Source organism: Chelonoidis abingdonii, chromosome 3 (assembly GCF_003597395.2).
Source record: "Chelonoidis abingdonii isolate Lonesome George chromosome 3, CheloAbing_2.0, whole genome shotgun sequence".
Lineage (NCBI taxonomy): Eukaryota > Metazoa > Chordata > Testudines > Testudinidae > Chelonoidis > Chelonoidis abingdonii.
Genome location: NC_133771.1, coordinates 134,642,771 through 134,660,586, shown reverse-complemented (window position 1 = coordinate 134,660,586; position 17,816 = coordinate 134,642,771). Strand labels below are relative to the sequence as shown.

Below are 17,816 nucleotides of genomic sequence, written 5' to 3'. Positions count from 1 at the left end.
CCTGCAAATGATTTGCTTCAGTGGGAGTTCCACACACAGAGAGCTTGCAGGATTGGGACACAGCTGTAGTATCATTTTAATTTTTGAGTTATCCCTTATTTGTGGAGTCTCTTCTGCCCTAGCACACTGATGGACTCCTTGATCTCTGTCCATCTCTTAATCACTGAGATCCTCTATATGTTTTACTAAACTCTGCTTCTTTCTGTTCTTGGCTTCTCTCAACTCTCTACAGGTGTAAAACGGAAGTGATATGGCAAAGTTGTTCAAAACAATTTCAAAGGAGATATGCCCCAATGAATGCTGCTGAAAGAGGAAAGGGAGATAGATTCCTTCACTGACTGCTGCTGAAAAACTAAATTCAGGCTGAGCTGGTTCTCTACTGAAATTAGCGAAGTGACTGCAAAAAAAACAAGATGGACACTAGGCAAGGATCTGTGTTCAAGAATAACTGTTGCACTGCCTTTATGAATTTTATCATTGCACTATGGTCAGTTGCTTTTCTATATATATTTAAATGAAGGGACTTAATTACTACATAAGAAGCATGCACTGCGTGAAGTGTGTATTTTGGATTCTTACGAGCCAGTCTTTTCTTGAATTAGAGACACAAACACTGCCTTTAATGTCTTTTTTGATACTAAAACGTGTTTTTACTAGGTGAAAAAAAGTGTGTTATTTTTTTGAATCTGTAAAAATATTTTCATGATAATTGTAAAGCTTGAGTATTTTGTGATGTTCTTTTTTTATAATTTAAATTTTTTGGTAAATATGTACAAAGGCACTTCGGGTCTATGTGACTATATTTTTTTGTATATAAATGTATTTATGGAATATTGTGCAAATGTTATTTGAGGTTTTTTTACTGTTTTGTTAATGAAGAAATTCATTTTTAAAATATTTTTCCAAAATAAATATTATTAATGATAATGAAAAAGACATCTTTACTTTCCAAAATAATATGATCCAGTTCTGTTATCAATGGCCAATCAAATAGCTGACATACTTCTGTAGGTGATTAGGAGGACCAGGGATAGGACTCAAAGTTGCAAGAAAGGATGGAAAAGAATTTCTCTGATGTAAATCCCTCCTTATACTTTTCATTCCCTCTTACCTTTCTGAATGATTGACCTTTGAGATTGACACAACATATGCATCTTACCTCAAAAGTAAACTTCTGTGGAAAGTCTGAGTAATATCTGTACAGTCATTTTGTCATGTATATAAACAAATACCATATAATTCTCTTAGAAGGATCAATTCAAGCATCCTTCTGTTTGATTCATGGAACCTTTAAGGACTCAGGCGGTTATTTCTTACATCCTCAAATTCTCGTTGTAGTAAGTGGGAATTTTGAGTGCACCAGGCATGCCAGAATTGGCATCTGTGGCCAAATTCTTCATGTGCAGCCATAAAAAGTGAGCTTCACAAATTAAACCGAATAAAAACAAAACTTCCATCTTAGAAGAAGAGTGAGTTCTATTAGGCATATGAAACTAAACTGATTGATGGCATAAGTGATTCCAACTCCAATGACTTTAATGTATGTCTATCTATCAAATCTATTATTGTTTCAAAATACATGCACTATACTTATCATCATGATATCTGAGCACAATGGAGTCAACCCCCCATTGTGCCAGTGGTAAATTTGGCCTTTAATGGCTAGGCAGCTTAACTGAGTTACAGTTTGTACTAACTGGAATGCCTGCAAGCTGCAATGCGCTTTTGAAAACTCTAAGAAATCATTTCCATTCCGATCTTTTAAAACAGACAGTGGCTGATCATTACTGGCCTGATTCAAAGTCCACTGAAGACAATGGAGATACTCCCATTCACTTCAATGGGATCGGATCAGGCCCTATTAGCAAAGAAGAACATGTCCAGAACACAAATAGTCAAAGTATCATTGCAAGTGATGATCTGTAATGCTAAATTATGAAGCCTCCTCCCCAAACCTATCATTAAATGAGATACTTTGATTTAACTTTAAGTGGATGGATTCCCACATATAATCCCTTTAATTGGAGATTTTCCTGAGATGAGTAATATACCACAACGGAAAAACAGTTGCAAATGTCAGTGTGAGGAACACGGCTTCTACATAAGCAATAATATACATGGAATTTTGCTAATGACAAAATTAGTCTGTTATTAATTTGACCCACTATTGACTGACTGTATGGAGAGAGGCTGGCTCGAGGCAGTGTGGTCTCCTGGCTCAGACACTGAACTGGCAATTAGAAAACCTGAGCTGTAGTCATAGCTGTCCTGCTGTAAGACCTTGGGCCAGTCACTTCACCCCTCTGTACCTCTGTTTCCCTTCCCACTCTAAGATCTTTGGGATGGCAATTTTCTCTCACTGTGGGTTTGTACAGCACCAAACACACTGAGGGCAGGGGCCCCAAACTGTGGGGGGCCTCTAGGTGCTGCCTTAATACCAATCATAATAATGAATGAATGTTCACAAAAAGAAGTGTCATCATTTCTTACCATCATTGCTGGTGGAGTGATGAACCATACGTCCTTAAAGATAACGGGAGGCTGACGAGAATTTTATTTTAATGTGTCTTTATGTGCCCTATTGATAAAACATAACGCTCCTTTTCCAGAAAGTGGGAGAAACCTCCTCTTCACTAGGGATTCAAAGGGCTTACTTCTGCCTACAAGGTGAGAGGCATAGGCTCAAGGGTGCTATGTAGCTAGAACAGCTGGGAATTCAGGGCCTGATCCAATGCCCATTGAAATTGATAGAAATTGATTTTAATATGACATTGAATCAGGACCCTCCTTAATCAGCTGATCTGCCTCCATCTGCATGGTGCCTATGGACCACAACAACATAAAGCTACTCCCACCAGGTGACAAAACCTAAAGGAGAGATCAGTGGAAGCAAGGTTAACTGCCTTCTCTCAGGGTTAATCTCCCCTGGGGGATTAGTTAGTTCAGGAAGGTATATTTTACTGTATGTACCAGCTTGGATGACTCTAGATGCAATGTCTTTATGAGACATGGTGATATTCAGGGGCCTCACCCACCTACATGTTTGACAGGGTTAGTTCTAATAAGTACTGTTCAAAAGTGAAGGGCACTGACGCAATATGAAATAATTAGCAGAGGAGTATGCGCCACCTTATTAGTTTAAGGGATTTTGTAAACTGTGAGCATGAATAGCAATAGAAAATATATTTAATCTGGGGCATAGAGGGTGTGTCCTAGGTTTAATTGCAAAAAATAGTTTTAAAAGTTGTTTTAAAGAGATATTGTGTTTACGTTGCACACAAGGAGGGAGGGTGGTCTGGGTGTCAGGAAATTGGGGTTCTATTCCTGGCTCTTCCACAGACTTCATGGGTAACCTTGGGAGGGGAAGGATGGTCATGTGGTTAAGGCACTGCTGTGGGATTCAGAAGAACTGCATTCTATTTCCAGCTCTCCCCTCAGACTTCCTGAGGGACCTTGAACCTGTGTCAATTAATCTCTCTCTGCCTCAGTAAAATGGGGGATAATAATACTTCCCTACCTCATAGTAGTGTTATGAGGTTAGTTGTAGGAATGTTTGGGAGGTGCTCTGATGCTAATGTGTGGGGGAACATAAAAAAAGCCCTGTATTTCAATTTGCCCATCTGCAAGATGACAACCTGACTTTGAAAATCACTTTATGGTTCTAGGATGGAATAACATTCCATAACAAAATGGAAGCATACTTCATTCTGCAGAGGCTATACATACAATATACTGTCAAATAAGTGCACAGACAATGTGATTATAGCAGACTCCACTCCAAGAATACTGTTGTTCTATTTAGAATGCATCCTGCAGGCAGAGATACAGACTGAGCTTGGTATGGGACAAAAAGTGAAAGAAAAAGTAAAAGATTCAGAAAGTACGCAAATGAATTCTAGACTGAAAGACACTGGCAATCCCATTGATTGTTTGTCTGCATTAGCAAATCGTGTATTGTCACAACGCCTTAACTAGCACAGTTTAGACACAACCTAGTGTAGGCAAGGCATGTAATATTTATCATAGTGCCAGCTGGGAAGAGCTATGCAAAACACATTATTGTCTACATGAAGGTGTGATTTATGCAGTTTTTGTACCAGCATAAGTGTTGGTTAGAGGTATGAGTTTTTACTCACATAGTTATACTGGTATAACTGTGGAGGCAGTTATATTGGTACAACTTGTACTGATCTATCTATCTAATAATTTGCCTTTTGTTTTTAAGCCTTTAGGGGAAGCTGCCTACTTTCATTGTGTGTGAACATTTCAGGTTCCAAGTTCAAAATGAGGGCATCCTCAAGGGCTGCTTGGAAGGTGACTTCCGTTATCATCTCCTAGCCACTTGCACCCTCTTTGCTAGGGGCAGTGTCAGATCTACATGCAAAACTTGTAGGGAATGGTGATCATATTGGCTGAGGGCAGGTTAGTTTCAGACATATTGAAAGTAATGAGAGATGGTAGCCATTTTGAATAAGAGAAATTTCATGAGTTTTGAAGCCAGGAATAGGGAGGTCATCATGAAAAATTAACCTTCCCCTGAACCTCGCCAATCTTGTGAGACTCATGATACTATCACAAAAGCTGGCAATACTGAACTGCCTCTACTTTACCCATAGGTCATGCTTAGTGAGCACCGGTAATATGAACTTTCTAGCCAATTTTTCCTCAAATCCAAGTGGCATGGGCCACCCACTAGCATAGGCTGCCATTTGAACGAAACAGTGTGGCCTATAATGCCATGTTTTTTATTCTTCCCTAGTAGCAGTGTTGTCCTTGGTTCTGATTCTCCCCTACCTTGCATCTTGTGCAATCATTTACACCTAAAATTGGTCAAAACATTTCCTTTTAAAAATTTTTTGATGAAAAAAAGGACACATTTTTTCACACAAATTTCATGTAAAATGTGTTCCTTGTTATGACCAGTTCTATTTATACTTGTGCAAAATGGGTGCAACTGACTGATAATGTTTTATATCCACTTTGCACTGGTATAAATGATTACCAAGGCCATAGAGAATCAGACTCCTTGAACCAGGCCTATGTTTATTATTAATAATCCCATCAGGTCTTCTTCAGCAACCTTGAAAGTCAAAGGCTCTGATTCTCATTTACACTAAGCCTCTTTCCCGAATTGTGTAGAGGAGCTTTAGTCCAACTGAGAATCAGGCCTTAAAGATATTTATCACAATATAACCTGGCTCTCACTTCAAAGTTTTCCTTTTCAAGACTCCTTTAAGAGATGGTTCCTATATACAATACATCTGTTTACAAAGGTCACCTAACTGACAGATGTCATCCCTTCAGACTTTTTGTTACAGACTACTTTTACCTTAATTTATTTTAAATCAAAATGATTGTGGAATTCTTCATTGTCCAGTAATTGTGACAATTTGGCACAGCTGCTGATCTGATTCTGAGCTTCTTTGAAAAAAGCAGATAGCTGATGTTGTCAGTGAAAATTAGCTGCTCTGTTCAGAGCAGCAAGCAATGGGGAAAGACTTCACAGAAAGCTTGTGCTAGGCTGGATCTTAGTTTCCCTTCCCGCTGAAAGTCCAAGGAAAGCAAAAGCAATGAAACTTGAATTATACCAAAAGTATCATGTTGTGTTGGGTCCTTCTAATTCTCTTCAGGAAGTGTTATCTAGGCTAGCAGTTGCGAGCATAAAGAACTAGGCAGATTTATCTGGATTATCTAATTACCAGACTATCAAGTTTTGCTGACATTTTCTTTTGATAAATGCACTAAATACCATTCTTTAACTGTCTATATTATAGGCACAACCTCCTCTTAAATTTGGCCTGACATAAATATTTCATAAAAACAAGTTTTTATGAAACCCAAGATGAGTGGAAATGTTTCCTTAAGCTTAAAACAAATAAATGAAAACAGTATTTTTAAAATAAACAAACATTACCTTGCAGATCTGGAAGTGAAACTGACTATAAACACAGACTTGATCTGTTCTTGTTATCCAAGCTCAGAGAAATAGAAAAAGTAAATGAAGAGCATAAATAGTGACAAGTATACTGATTGTTTAAAATTCCCTCACTTTTAATAATCTAGCATTTCATTAGTAATATAAGTAAAGATATTTGTTTGCGACATACAATTTTTAAATTGACAGCATCCCTTTAATCAAATGAGAATTAAACCAAATGACAGACACAAGATTGTTAAGAGTTGAGCAGATTCATGTGTTTCTGAAATGTAGGCTTACATATAAAAATGATATATATACAATGAAACTTGAACGAGGAGCATCTCCAATAGGCAATCACTTTAAAGTATTCCCAAGGTTTCCAGATTTCTTTGTTTAACCTTTAGTTGTATTGGTAGTTAGCAGGAATTGAACAGTACAGGGGTCAGAGTGAAGGCAAAATAACAAGAACATTAAAAACACCTCTAGAAATGACCTACAGCTTTTCTAGACATGAACATTAAGAGCAGGTTAGACAAACACCTGTCAGGAATGGTCTAGATAATACTTGGTCCTGCCATGAGTGCAGAGCACTGGACTATATGATCTCTTGAGGTTCCTTTGAGTTCTATGATTTTATATCACAGCTTTTAAGTCTTATTTCTCATGACCTTCTGGGGCCAGAAGAAAATACTTTGTGCACCATTGACTGCCGTGAGTCTCTCTTTCTTAAGGGTATAAAGCTTCCATTTCTGACCCATCCTGGTGATAAGCTATCAGACCTGGCGCTGGTCCAGGACCGAATGTTATCTCCCTATGCCTCTGACCAGCATAATAATAATTATTTTGGAGGGGGTGGAATTCCTCATTGGGACAAAAGAATGAAACATTTTTGTGACAGGCTGAATATAAAAGCTGGTGGCTATCAGAAGCTGCTAGTAGGTTTGGAAAATTTGAATATTTCTCAGGAGGAGCAGGGTGGGGAGTGATGAATTAGTGTTGCTGAGGCAATCAATGACACATTATACATCTAGCTGATTGCCCTGCAATTTATCACATGGACATAACCATACCCGCATGCTTATCAGCATGTGATACCTATATATTGTGATGGGGCAAGGCCAGATGGCTACAGTAAAGTACTGAGAAACAGGAAGGTCCTGTGGTGAGGATAAAGAAGATGTTTGGAGGAGACCATGGGGAAGTAGCCCAGGGAGTTGTAGCTGTCCTGCAACTGTTACAGGAGGCACTATAGACAGCTGCGATCCACAGGGCCCTGGGCTGGAACCTGGAGTAGAGGTTGGGCCTGGGTTCCCCCCAAACCTCCCAACTCCTGATCAGACACAGGAGGAGCTGACTCAGACTGTGGGTTCCACAAGAAGGGAAGATCACTGAGGTGAACAAATCCGCCAATAAGCCCAGGACTCACCAAGGTGGAGGAGGAACTTTGTCACAATATCTAAGGTAATTTTATGGCCACTATCACTATAGTATCTGAGCACCTCAATATCTTTAATGTATTTATCTTCACAAATCCCGTGAGGTAGCAAAGTACTATTATATTCATTTTACAGTTAGAGAATTGAGGCGTAGTGAGACTAAGGGCCAGATTTTTAAAGGTCCTTTGTGCCTAAAGGCACAGAGAGGTGCCTAGTGAGATTTCCAGAAGACTCTTAGATGCTAGGAACTTTTGAAAATCCCACTAGGCAACTCTCTGCATCCTTTAGCCCTGGTCTACGCTGGGGATGGGGGGGAGGAATCGATCTAAGTTACGCAACTTCAGGTACGTGAATAATGTAGCTGAAGTTGATGTACTTAGATTGGCTTACCGTGGTGTTTTCACCGTGGTGAGTTGACTGCTGCTGCTCTCCCGTCGACTCTGCTTGTGCCTCTTGTGGCACTGGAATCCAAGAGCTGACGGGAGTGTGCTTGGGGATCGATTTATCTCTTCTAGACTAGATGTGATAAATCGATCCCCGCTGGATCGATCGGCAGGTAGTGAAGACATACTAGAGTCTCTCTGTGCCTCAAATTCCTATCTGTACAATGGAGATAATAGCACTTTGCTACCTCATGGAGGTGAGGTGCCTAAAAACCTTTCAACATATCCTGGGTAGTGTAAAGAGGCTCCCTCTGCAATATGGTGACACTCTGTTAAATAGCCAGATCTGAGGATATATTAATATAGAATGTTTCCCTAAACAAAAGCTCCCTGTTGTAATGATCTGCTAACACTTCCTAAATAAATAAATAGATTACAAAATCTGGCCCTAAATTAATTACCTATGGCCCCACACTGGGTCTGTGGCAGAGCCAGTAATTATGTGTAGGTCTTCCATGTCCCAGCATAGTTCTCTAACCACTGATCCACCCTTCTTCTCTTAATCTGACAAACTGCAAGAATTTTGATACTGTTATGTATTTTCTATATACAATTAGTGTGTATGTCTTTGAGACTTAGTTCCAAGTACACATTCAGAAATAGATACAGTATACATACACCTCTACCTCGATATAATGAGACTCAATAGAATATGAATTCGGATCTAATGAGGTAAAGCAGTGCTCTGGGGGGGCGGGGCTGCACACCCGGTGGATCAAAACAAGTTCAATATAACGTGGTTTCACCTATAACACGGTAAGATTTTTTGGCTCCTGAGGACAGCGTTATATCGAGGTAGAGGTGTATTTAACAAGAGGTATGGTGTCTATTTGTTTCAAAGGTGTCTAGGATTAAGAGAGAAATAAACCAGGGATGAGAGGGAAGGAATCTTATTTGCAAGATAACTGCAAAATTCCATCAAGTGTCAGTCTGTAAATGGACCTTGTAAATCAAATTTAACCACCAAATGCCATTGATATACCAAAGAACTTGGTGCATTCATATGGGAAAGATACCCATTTCTTTCAGAAATGTTATAGGAAGTGTTAGTGACGGGAATAAATAACAGGTGCTGGGAGCAGCTGTTGCTGATTCATGACTCTTATTTTAAATAGGTTTTCTGTCGGGGGAATCAAAAGTTTTCAGTAGTGTTCCATTGTCAGATATTCAGGGAATGTGTTTTACTAGTTTTTTAATGAAGAAATCAGTTATTATTTCTAAGTCAAAATAGCCACACTGAATTAACATTTGGGGTTCAGGGCAGCAAAACTTTAGGAAAATCCCAATGTTCTGAACTCAGATCTCATGCACATGTCCATGTTTCTTTGGATTTTAAAGAAACATTATTCTCTTTCACCTCCTTTGCAGGTTCTATTATGATATATTGGTTGTGATACAACTAGTAACCCAACATGTAGATGTAGGTGCAAGAAATACAAGATTAAATATCACGGTAAACAGCGGGCAATGCAGTGAAGCAGTGCTGTTTTTCAATGATTTATTAATTTTTAAGTCATCGAGGACAGCTCAGTGAAAATATCTACTTAGTGTCCAGAAGATGGCAAAGAAGCAAACAAAATGGTGTGTGTATAAAGAACGGAATAGAAAATAATACAGCAAATAGGATAATAATTCAAATTAGTTTTTATATAGCATTTTCATCTATATATAAAGCTTAAACTACTTTACAAAAGAGGGCAAGTATCACAACCCCCATTTTTTATCAATGGGGAAATTGAGATGCTGAGGGTGAAATCCTAGCCCCACTGAAGTCCATAGCAAACATCTGATTGACTTCATTGGGGTCAGGAATTCATCCAGAGGGCATGTCTACACTGCAGTTGAAAGTATGATCAAGGTTTGGTTTAGGTAATGTGGCTAAAAATAGCAGTGAAGCTGCAGTAGTACAAGCTTTAGCACGGGCTGCACCAACCCACCCTGGATAGGTATTCATATTGCTAACTCGCATCACTGTCTTCACTGAATTTTTTTAGCCATGCTAACTGAATTAAAGCTAGCACTGGTATGCCTAGCCAAGCTGCAATCATACTTCTGACCGTAATCCAGTCATACCCAGAGAGGTTAAGTAACTTGCTCAGAGTCACATAAAGCTGAGGTCTCCCAGCTTTTAGTCCAGTCTTATCCACTACCTGGTTCTACCTCTCTAAATTGGTGGCATACCATTGTCAGTTCTGCTCTCTGCAGTTCAAAAACTATATAGCTGAAGAAAGGTGGGCAATGGAAATGAACACAGGTATGGAAATACTTCTGTATGAAATTGAAAAGACTGGGGCTGTTTGGTACTGAGAGATCACAAATAAGAGGTATATTAAACAATGAATGGTACAGAGAATAGGGTGCTCCTAGTTACTATCTCATACCACAAAAAATAAGAGGACATTAAATAAAATTGAAATGCAATACTTTTAAAATGGAAATAGTTCTTTATACAGTACTTTATTAACCTGGACAATTTATTGCCTCATAATGTCACAGATATAATTCCAAGACCTTAGCAGGATTTATACAAGGATTAGATGTTTATATTGATAATAAGGATGGCTACAGTTACATTAGTGAGAATAAAAAAAAAAATATAAAGGAATATAAACCTTCCTATGTCAGGGCATAAACCAACCACTGACTACATAGAGCATGTTATATGTGTTAAGTTATATACCATGGATAGGTTATTATATAATAATTCATAATGGAGTTCCTTGCACCTTCCTCTGAAGCATCTGATACTGACCATTGTCAAAGACAGGATATTGTACTAGATGAACCACTGATCTGATCCCACTCCTAAATAGGACTGAACAGAAGACTTCAGAGTGACTTCCCCAAAGACTGGGAGTTTTCAGGTCCAAGCTGAATCTCTAGCTGAATCTTAATTTTTCATTAATATGATAATAATAGTAGTAATAACCAAAGAGATCTCTCAAAACTCTTTGTCTGTAGAAGGACAATGTACTCGTCATTGAAATGCAGCTGTCTCTGGGGAAGAACACAGCTGTCATTCTGCATCACTAGTATTACACAATAGTTCTGAGGAGAGGAAATGGAGAACAACATGTATAATTGTAAGTAGATTGGGAATATAGGTAGGCAAATTTTAATGACTCAGGCTGAAATTTGTGACAAGTACTATAAGATGTTTAATAACCACAAGCAGCCAGGGATTCTAATATGCATAATGCTTAAAGCGGTATCTCCAGCAGCTCAGTTCCAACATTGACTCAGTGCGAACAGTGCCACATATTCAATCACCTGTGGCACTTCATGCAGCCAGTAACACCTGGGCTTTCTTTGGAGGACTTCTATTCAAATATAGAGTGGGCCTGACCTTGCTTCACCTGTGAGATCTAAAGAGATTAGAGCACAAGGGGGTATAAACATATAGGTAAGCAACATAGCAACTGAAGAGCATAATTCATGCCAATGCATTCTATCCTCACCACCCCTTCCACAACATCCCTTATCTGTAAGTGCATCCAAGATTTTTCTTTTCAGGTGACATGACCAAAATCAAAAGTATTTGTATGATCGAGGATTTGTTAGCTCTATTAGTGAGCCACTCAACAGTGGCTCTAAGAGAATGTTCTTGACTAAGAAATTTCCTTGGGACATTAGATGTCAAACCGATCCCCTGGCTGTTTTTGCCATTAATTACTTCTGATCACTGTGGCAATTATTGCAGATTTGTTAATTATATTAAAGAAGTATTTCTTCTGTCAGCGGAAATCCATTCCACAGTTTTCAGCATCCCTTTCTGACAAGGAGGATTTCAAATCCCTTTATCTGGAGACAAACAGAAAGACTGTGCTTGTGGTGAATAATTTGAGCTGATATTCCTGCCAGCTGTTAAGGGACACATGCAGGAAAAAAAGTCAGTGACATCTGGTCGGCACTGATATTTCCTAACAGAAGTATTAGTTTTGGTATGGGTAGACTGTGGGGGTAACAAGAAACACCATCTACAAGTATGCCCCTCTTTTGAAAAGTGAAAGTGAGAACTTTGACCAAGGTGACTGTATAAAAATTACAACTTACATAATAGGGAAATGGTGACATTACATTAGCCCCTATTAAACAATGGATAAGCAGTTGCTTTCACACACTAAGCCTCTAACTTATTTTCTTTCATGCCACACAATGGATTTTTTTGTTGAGTTGGAAAATATCAAAAGACAGGCATAAAGCCCTCCTTTTGTTCCTTTATCCTGCGCAGCAGTGTTTTACTACCCCTAAAGATTTTTTCCCTTCTGCTCTGGTTTGCCCTCCTCTCCTCCTTTTCCCTTTCTTCCTTTTTTGGGTAAATCATGTTGAGTAAATGTCACAAAATAATGGCCTGAATTCTTTCCTCCAAACTGTAAAATCCCTTCCTTTAATTTAATTAGTTCCATTCTGGTTTTATTCTGATGGTTTAAGGGAAGTTTTTTAACAGTCTTTTAAATGCGTTGCTTTAAGAGCTGACTTTTTGGGGTTTATAATGGAAGATAATTGACTTTAGTTCAAGAGTAAGTTCAACTCTCTTTTCTAGGTCTTTTCACGGCAGTACATGCAGCTCTATTCAGTAGATAATAGAAGTCCCAGAATGGAAACATATATATATATAAAAAAGTTGTTTCCTGGGGTCAAAAAAGGACAGGAAAAGAACCAACAATTACTTAAATAAACAGTATTCAGACAAAAAAAATCTCTGTGCAAATCAAGTTGCAAAATCAGTGAGTTCTGATTGTAACAGGGGAAGAAGCGGTTTAAAACAACTCAATGTTCATTCACCTGGAATGTGGCATCTTTAAGAAACAGATCAAACAGAGTCACCTATTTACAACCCAAAAATCTTCACACTTTCCCCCTTTTAGTTCTCTTCTCATAATAATACTTTTTATACAACACTTTCCACCCTAATAGCAATAATGACTTCAGCGAGGGCATTTCCTGGAGATTAAGGAGGGGCTGAGGGTTAATGACCTTGAGCTGCACCTCAGACTAATAGCTCCTGAAGCCCTCTGTGTAGCTGCAGTGTGGATGAGGATGCTGCACACCTACTGAAATGGCTGCTCATCTTGTGATCATCAGTCAGGAGGGCTTTCCAGGCTCCACATTCCTGACCTTGAGGCTGTTAAATTGCTAAAATGCGTGATGCTTACCTAAGTCCTTTTGCCATTTTTTTCTTTTTTTGACTTACACATCTCTGTTTTATCTCCCTATTTTATATTTTCAGCTCTTCCCATCTTTATTGTACCTTTTGTGCATTTGCTAATAATACTGCATTGCTTTATTAATCGCTGTTGTTTTTAACTGTACTGTGTTTTAATGTGCTTGTGCAGTGCCTGAAGCACTGCAGCGAGGGAGACGAGGGTGGGTGAGGAAGAATGCTTTACAAATACAAAATGGAATTAAAATTTTGGTAATTATTATTTGTATTTCCATCAAATATACAAAGGTAGATGGAAGTTCATGGGATAATTTTTGGTACAGTGAAGCTATACATGACATATATTGGTGTAAAGGTAAGGATCTGTGCTGGAACCAGTGCTGTTCAACATATTCATTAATGATCTGGAAAAGGGAGTGAACAATGAAGTGACAAAGTTTGCAGATGTACAAAATGATTCAAGATAGTTAAGTCCAAAGCTGCCTGCTAAAAGTTATAGACGGATCTCACAAAACTTGATAACTGAGCAACCAAAAGGAAGATGAAATTCAACATTGATAAGTGCAAAATAATGCACATTGGAAAAACCAATATATAATACAACAAAAATATATTAAAAACCATATATAATGATGGATTCTAAATTAGTTGTTACCACTCAAGAAAGAGATCTTGGAGTCTTTGTGGATAATTCTCTGAAAACTGTACCTCAGTGTGCAGCAGTATTCAGAAAGGCTAACAGAATGTTAGGAACTATTAGGAAAGGGATAGAAAATAAGGCAGAAAATATTATAATGCCACTATGCAAATCCATGCTGCACCTACACTTTGAAAACTGTGTTCAGTTCTGATAGCCCCATCTCAAAAAGGATATAGTGGAACTGGAAAAAGTTCAAAGAAAGGGAACAACGGTGATCGAGGATATGGAATGGCTTCCATACGAGAGGACTAAACTTTTAGGATTGTTCATCTTAGAAAAGAGATGTTTAAGGGGGGGTATGATAGAGCTCTATGAAAACATGAATGGTGTGTAAAAAGTGAATAGAGAAGTGTTATCTATCTTTTCTCAGAATACAAGAACAAGGGGTCATCCAATGAAATTAGTAGGCAGCAGTTTAATACAAACAAGAGGAAGTACTTTGTCACACAATGCACATTTAACCTGTGATGGAGGATAAGTTCATCAATGGCTATTAGCCAAGGTGGTCAGGGATATAACTCCATGCTTGGGGTGATCCTAAACTTCTGACTGTCAGAACCCGCGAGGGGAAAACAAGAGTGGATCTCTCCAAAATTGCCCTGTTCTGTACACTTCCTATGAAACTCTGGTATTGGCCACTGTCGGAGACAGGATACTGGACTGGATGAACCATTGGTCTGACCCAGCATGGCAGTTTTTTGTTCTTAAATTGTTATAACTCATGGAGTTATGACAGTTTGCCCCATCTGAGAATCTGGCCTACATAGCATGTTGTGTAAGCATGCACAGTTTGAGTGCACAGGTAGATATTTGGAGCATGATCCTCTAGTCATGCTAGGTTTACATCACATAACTCAACTCCTGAGATAAAGAGGTGTAAATGACAGCAAAATCAGTCCCTTGGTGTTGTGAACTTATATAGACTATTGCTGTTTTCTACTGTGCACTTACAGTAGATTTCAGTTACTGCAGGGGGTAAAGGCAAGGTAAATAGCCTTCTTGGAGATATTACTTTGTCCTATTATCAAGAATGTTTTGAAGCTTGTTATGGCTTTCATCAAGGAGAAATACAGGTCTTTGGTCATAGAGATAGATGGTAGTAACGGTTAAAGTCAGAAATTTGGGGAGTCCTTCATTTCAGAGCATCAGTACAGCTGCAAGTAGCCAGAAGATTGGAGAGCCTTTCATGCCAGAGGTTGTTGCCAGTCAGAAATTTGGTGTCCTTTTGCATTGAAGTAGAGGTCTGTGTGATGGCAGTGATCTGAAACTTGGGCCTTCCTATGCATTGCAATGGGACTAATGGCAGCTGCTAGAAATCTGGAAGAACTGCAGGACTGCCTTAGGTTTCATGAGACCCTATGTAAAGAAAGATATGAGAACCCATTCATTTCCCTTATCACTCAGGACTGACCCTGTTCAGTTCTTTCTCCAATTGTAATTGCCCTCCCACCAAACTTGCATGGTCCATGTGGCAATGATATTAGAGACTGGCTGCATACACATGAGGCTTCTTAATGCACAGGGTGCTATGTGACCACCACATAAGGTAGAATAAGCCTAGAGTCTCTGCTGAAGCAAGGGGCCCCTGACTTTCCTGAAGATGACATTTTCAGAAACACAAACCCTCTTCAGAACATAGGGTCAGGATCCATCTGATTTTGTGTAATCTAGCATTAGCTAATTTTAATAATCTTTACTAGGAAATGGGAATTTAAAAAAGTGTGACCTGTCCAAGGCAAATGTAGGAGAGTTGAAGATGCTTTTGCTCTGTTCATCTTTAATTTGCAATAGCATTGCATATTACTTTGTAAACTAGGGTATTCACCCCTTTCAGAAGACCAGCACAAGGCCTATGTACCATTTGAGGCCTCAAAACAGGGCTTCATTGTCACTGAAGTGGTGCATTGAGATTGTGCTGGCCCTCTGCACAAAAGTGATATTCACTTGATTAGAAAAGTTCAATACACTTTGAAACAACATCAAAAGGGCCTACCCATGATCTCCTTGTCTTCAACGGGCTTTGGATCAATCCCTTAATTTATAAAAACACCATACAATAAAGTATATAATTTAATGTAGCAATAAAACTCATGAGACTGTTACATGGCTACTATAAAAGGACAGAGGATATAGCCTCTTTCTGTCCCTTCCCTCCTTAATCAACTAGGCTGAAGATGGATGATACTGTTTCATTCAGTGAAATAGAATTTCTATTCTATGATTATTCTATAGATGGTTGTGAGGACTACTGTTACTTGTATCATATCAATACCTAAAATAGCTACAGTAAAAGTCTACCATGGGTGCAAACTGTAAACATTTATCAACAGGGAAATGTGGTCTAGTAGTTAGGGTAAGGGACTGGGAGCTAGGGTGACCAGATGTCTGGATTTTGTAGGGACTGTCCTGATTTTGGGGTCTTTTTCTTATATAGGTTCCTATTACCCTCCACCTGGTCCCGATTTTTCACACTTGCTGTCTGGTCACCCTACTGGGAGCTGAGACTCCTGGATTCCATTCCCAGTATTGCCAATGGATAGAGTGACCAGACAGCAAGTGTAAAAAATCAGGATGGGGGTGGGGGGTAATAGGTGCCTAATAAGAGAGAGCCCCCAAAATCAGGACTGTCTCTATAAAATCGGGACATCTGGACACCCTATCAATGGATGACTGAGATTTTGGGTATCTTACTTAACTGCAGTTTCCCCATCTGTAAAACAGATATAATAACTCTTTCTTACCTCATGGGCTGTTGTGATGCTTAATTAATCAATATCTGTATATTGCTTTCAGATCCTTTGATGAAAGCTACCATGTAAGTGCAAAGTATTCTTAGCAAGGCAGAACTATGGAGTGAAATTTCAGGTAACACTTTCCTCCCACAGAGAAGACCTGATCCAAAGTCCATTGGTATCAGGTGAGTCTTTCTATTGACTTCAGTGGACTTCAGATGGGGGTCAGAATGAGGCCAAAGATTGAGGACCACATTTATTTCTGGAACTGTTTCTGCTTTTGAATCCCAAACACCACTGCCTCTAAAACCTGGTATATGGTTATAGTAGCAGGATCACGATTACACTGAGCTCTTGAGAGTGGAAACTTAATATATATTACTCACACCACATAAGGTATCACACAATCTACAACATATAGCATGATCAGCCACTTCAAATGAAGTGGCTTTGAAAAAAAATATTGTATGATCAGGGCAGAGTAAGTTGCAGGGTTTTCAGAGAGCTTAAAAGTCTTTGGACAACGAATGTTTTGTGAGCAGGCAGAACTGTTTATTTAAATTGTTGTTCTCTTCCAATATTATGTCCACCTTATTGAAGCACTGTTGATATACTGGGTGATATTGGCTGAATCTGAGAGGAGGGCCAGTAGTGGATCTGAAGGAACAGAAATATTTCTACCGGCAAGGGAGTTCTTAAAAACAAGTTGGTTGCCACTAGAAGGTTATTCAATATCCATCTAGTTAGCTGCAGAGTGCAGGCTCTGTAGGTGAATACCAGTCTGACAGATGTGCTAGTGATTTACCAATTATTATTTTCATTGATATTTTTTATATAACAGTAGCACCTACAACCCCCCATCAAGGATCAGGGCCACATTGTGCAAAGCACCGTACAAATACACAGTAAAAACACGTCTCTTGGGAGACAAGTTAAATAATGTTCTTGGTCAGCCAGTTCCCAGAGTGGACCAGGACATGTTATAGGAGTAACAGTGAGTGACTTCTAGGTAGGAGGTCAGTCTCTAGTTCAGTTCTCTGCTTAAGCAAATGGGGTATGTTGAGTTTCTGGTCACACAACAGTGGGAAAATCTAGTGTGGCCAAATGTTACAATTTTATTGTAATATTTGATGGATTTTACAAAGTTTCAGTTCTTGGAGTCATGTGATTATGTGAGGATCTCAGCTTCCATTAAAAAAAAGAATTAATTTCTAGCCCTCATGGTTACAGATAAAGGTTGAAAACATAAATCCTAAAGGTTCAGAAGTCAGAAGACAAATAAAAAGAGAAGATTTTTTTTATTTTAAAAAAATCTTGTGATTTTTAAGCCAGTTTCATGATTTTTTGAGGTCTGACTCATGATTTTGACTTTGTGGGGCTGGCCTTATTGTGAGTCCTGAAAGGAGAGAGAGAACCCCAGA

General features: G+C 38.8%; 1 protein-coding gene across 1 annotated transcript in view; it reads right to left on the bottom strand.

Annotated features, from left to right (window-relative positions):
* The window catches only part of ERMARD (ER membrane associated RNA degradation), a 497,458-nt gene that overhangs the window by 38,418 nt on the left and 441,224 nt on the right, over positions 1 to 17,816 (bottom strand). The window lies entirely within an intron of this gene.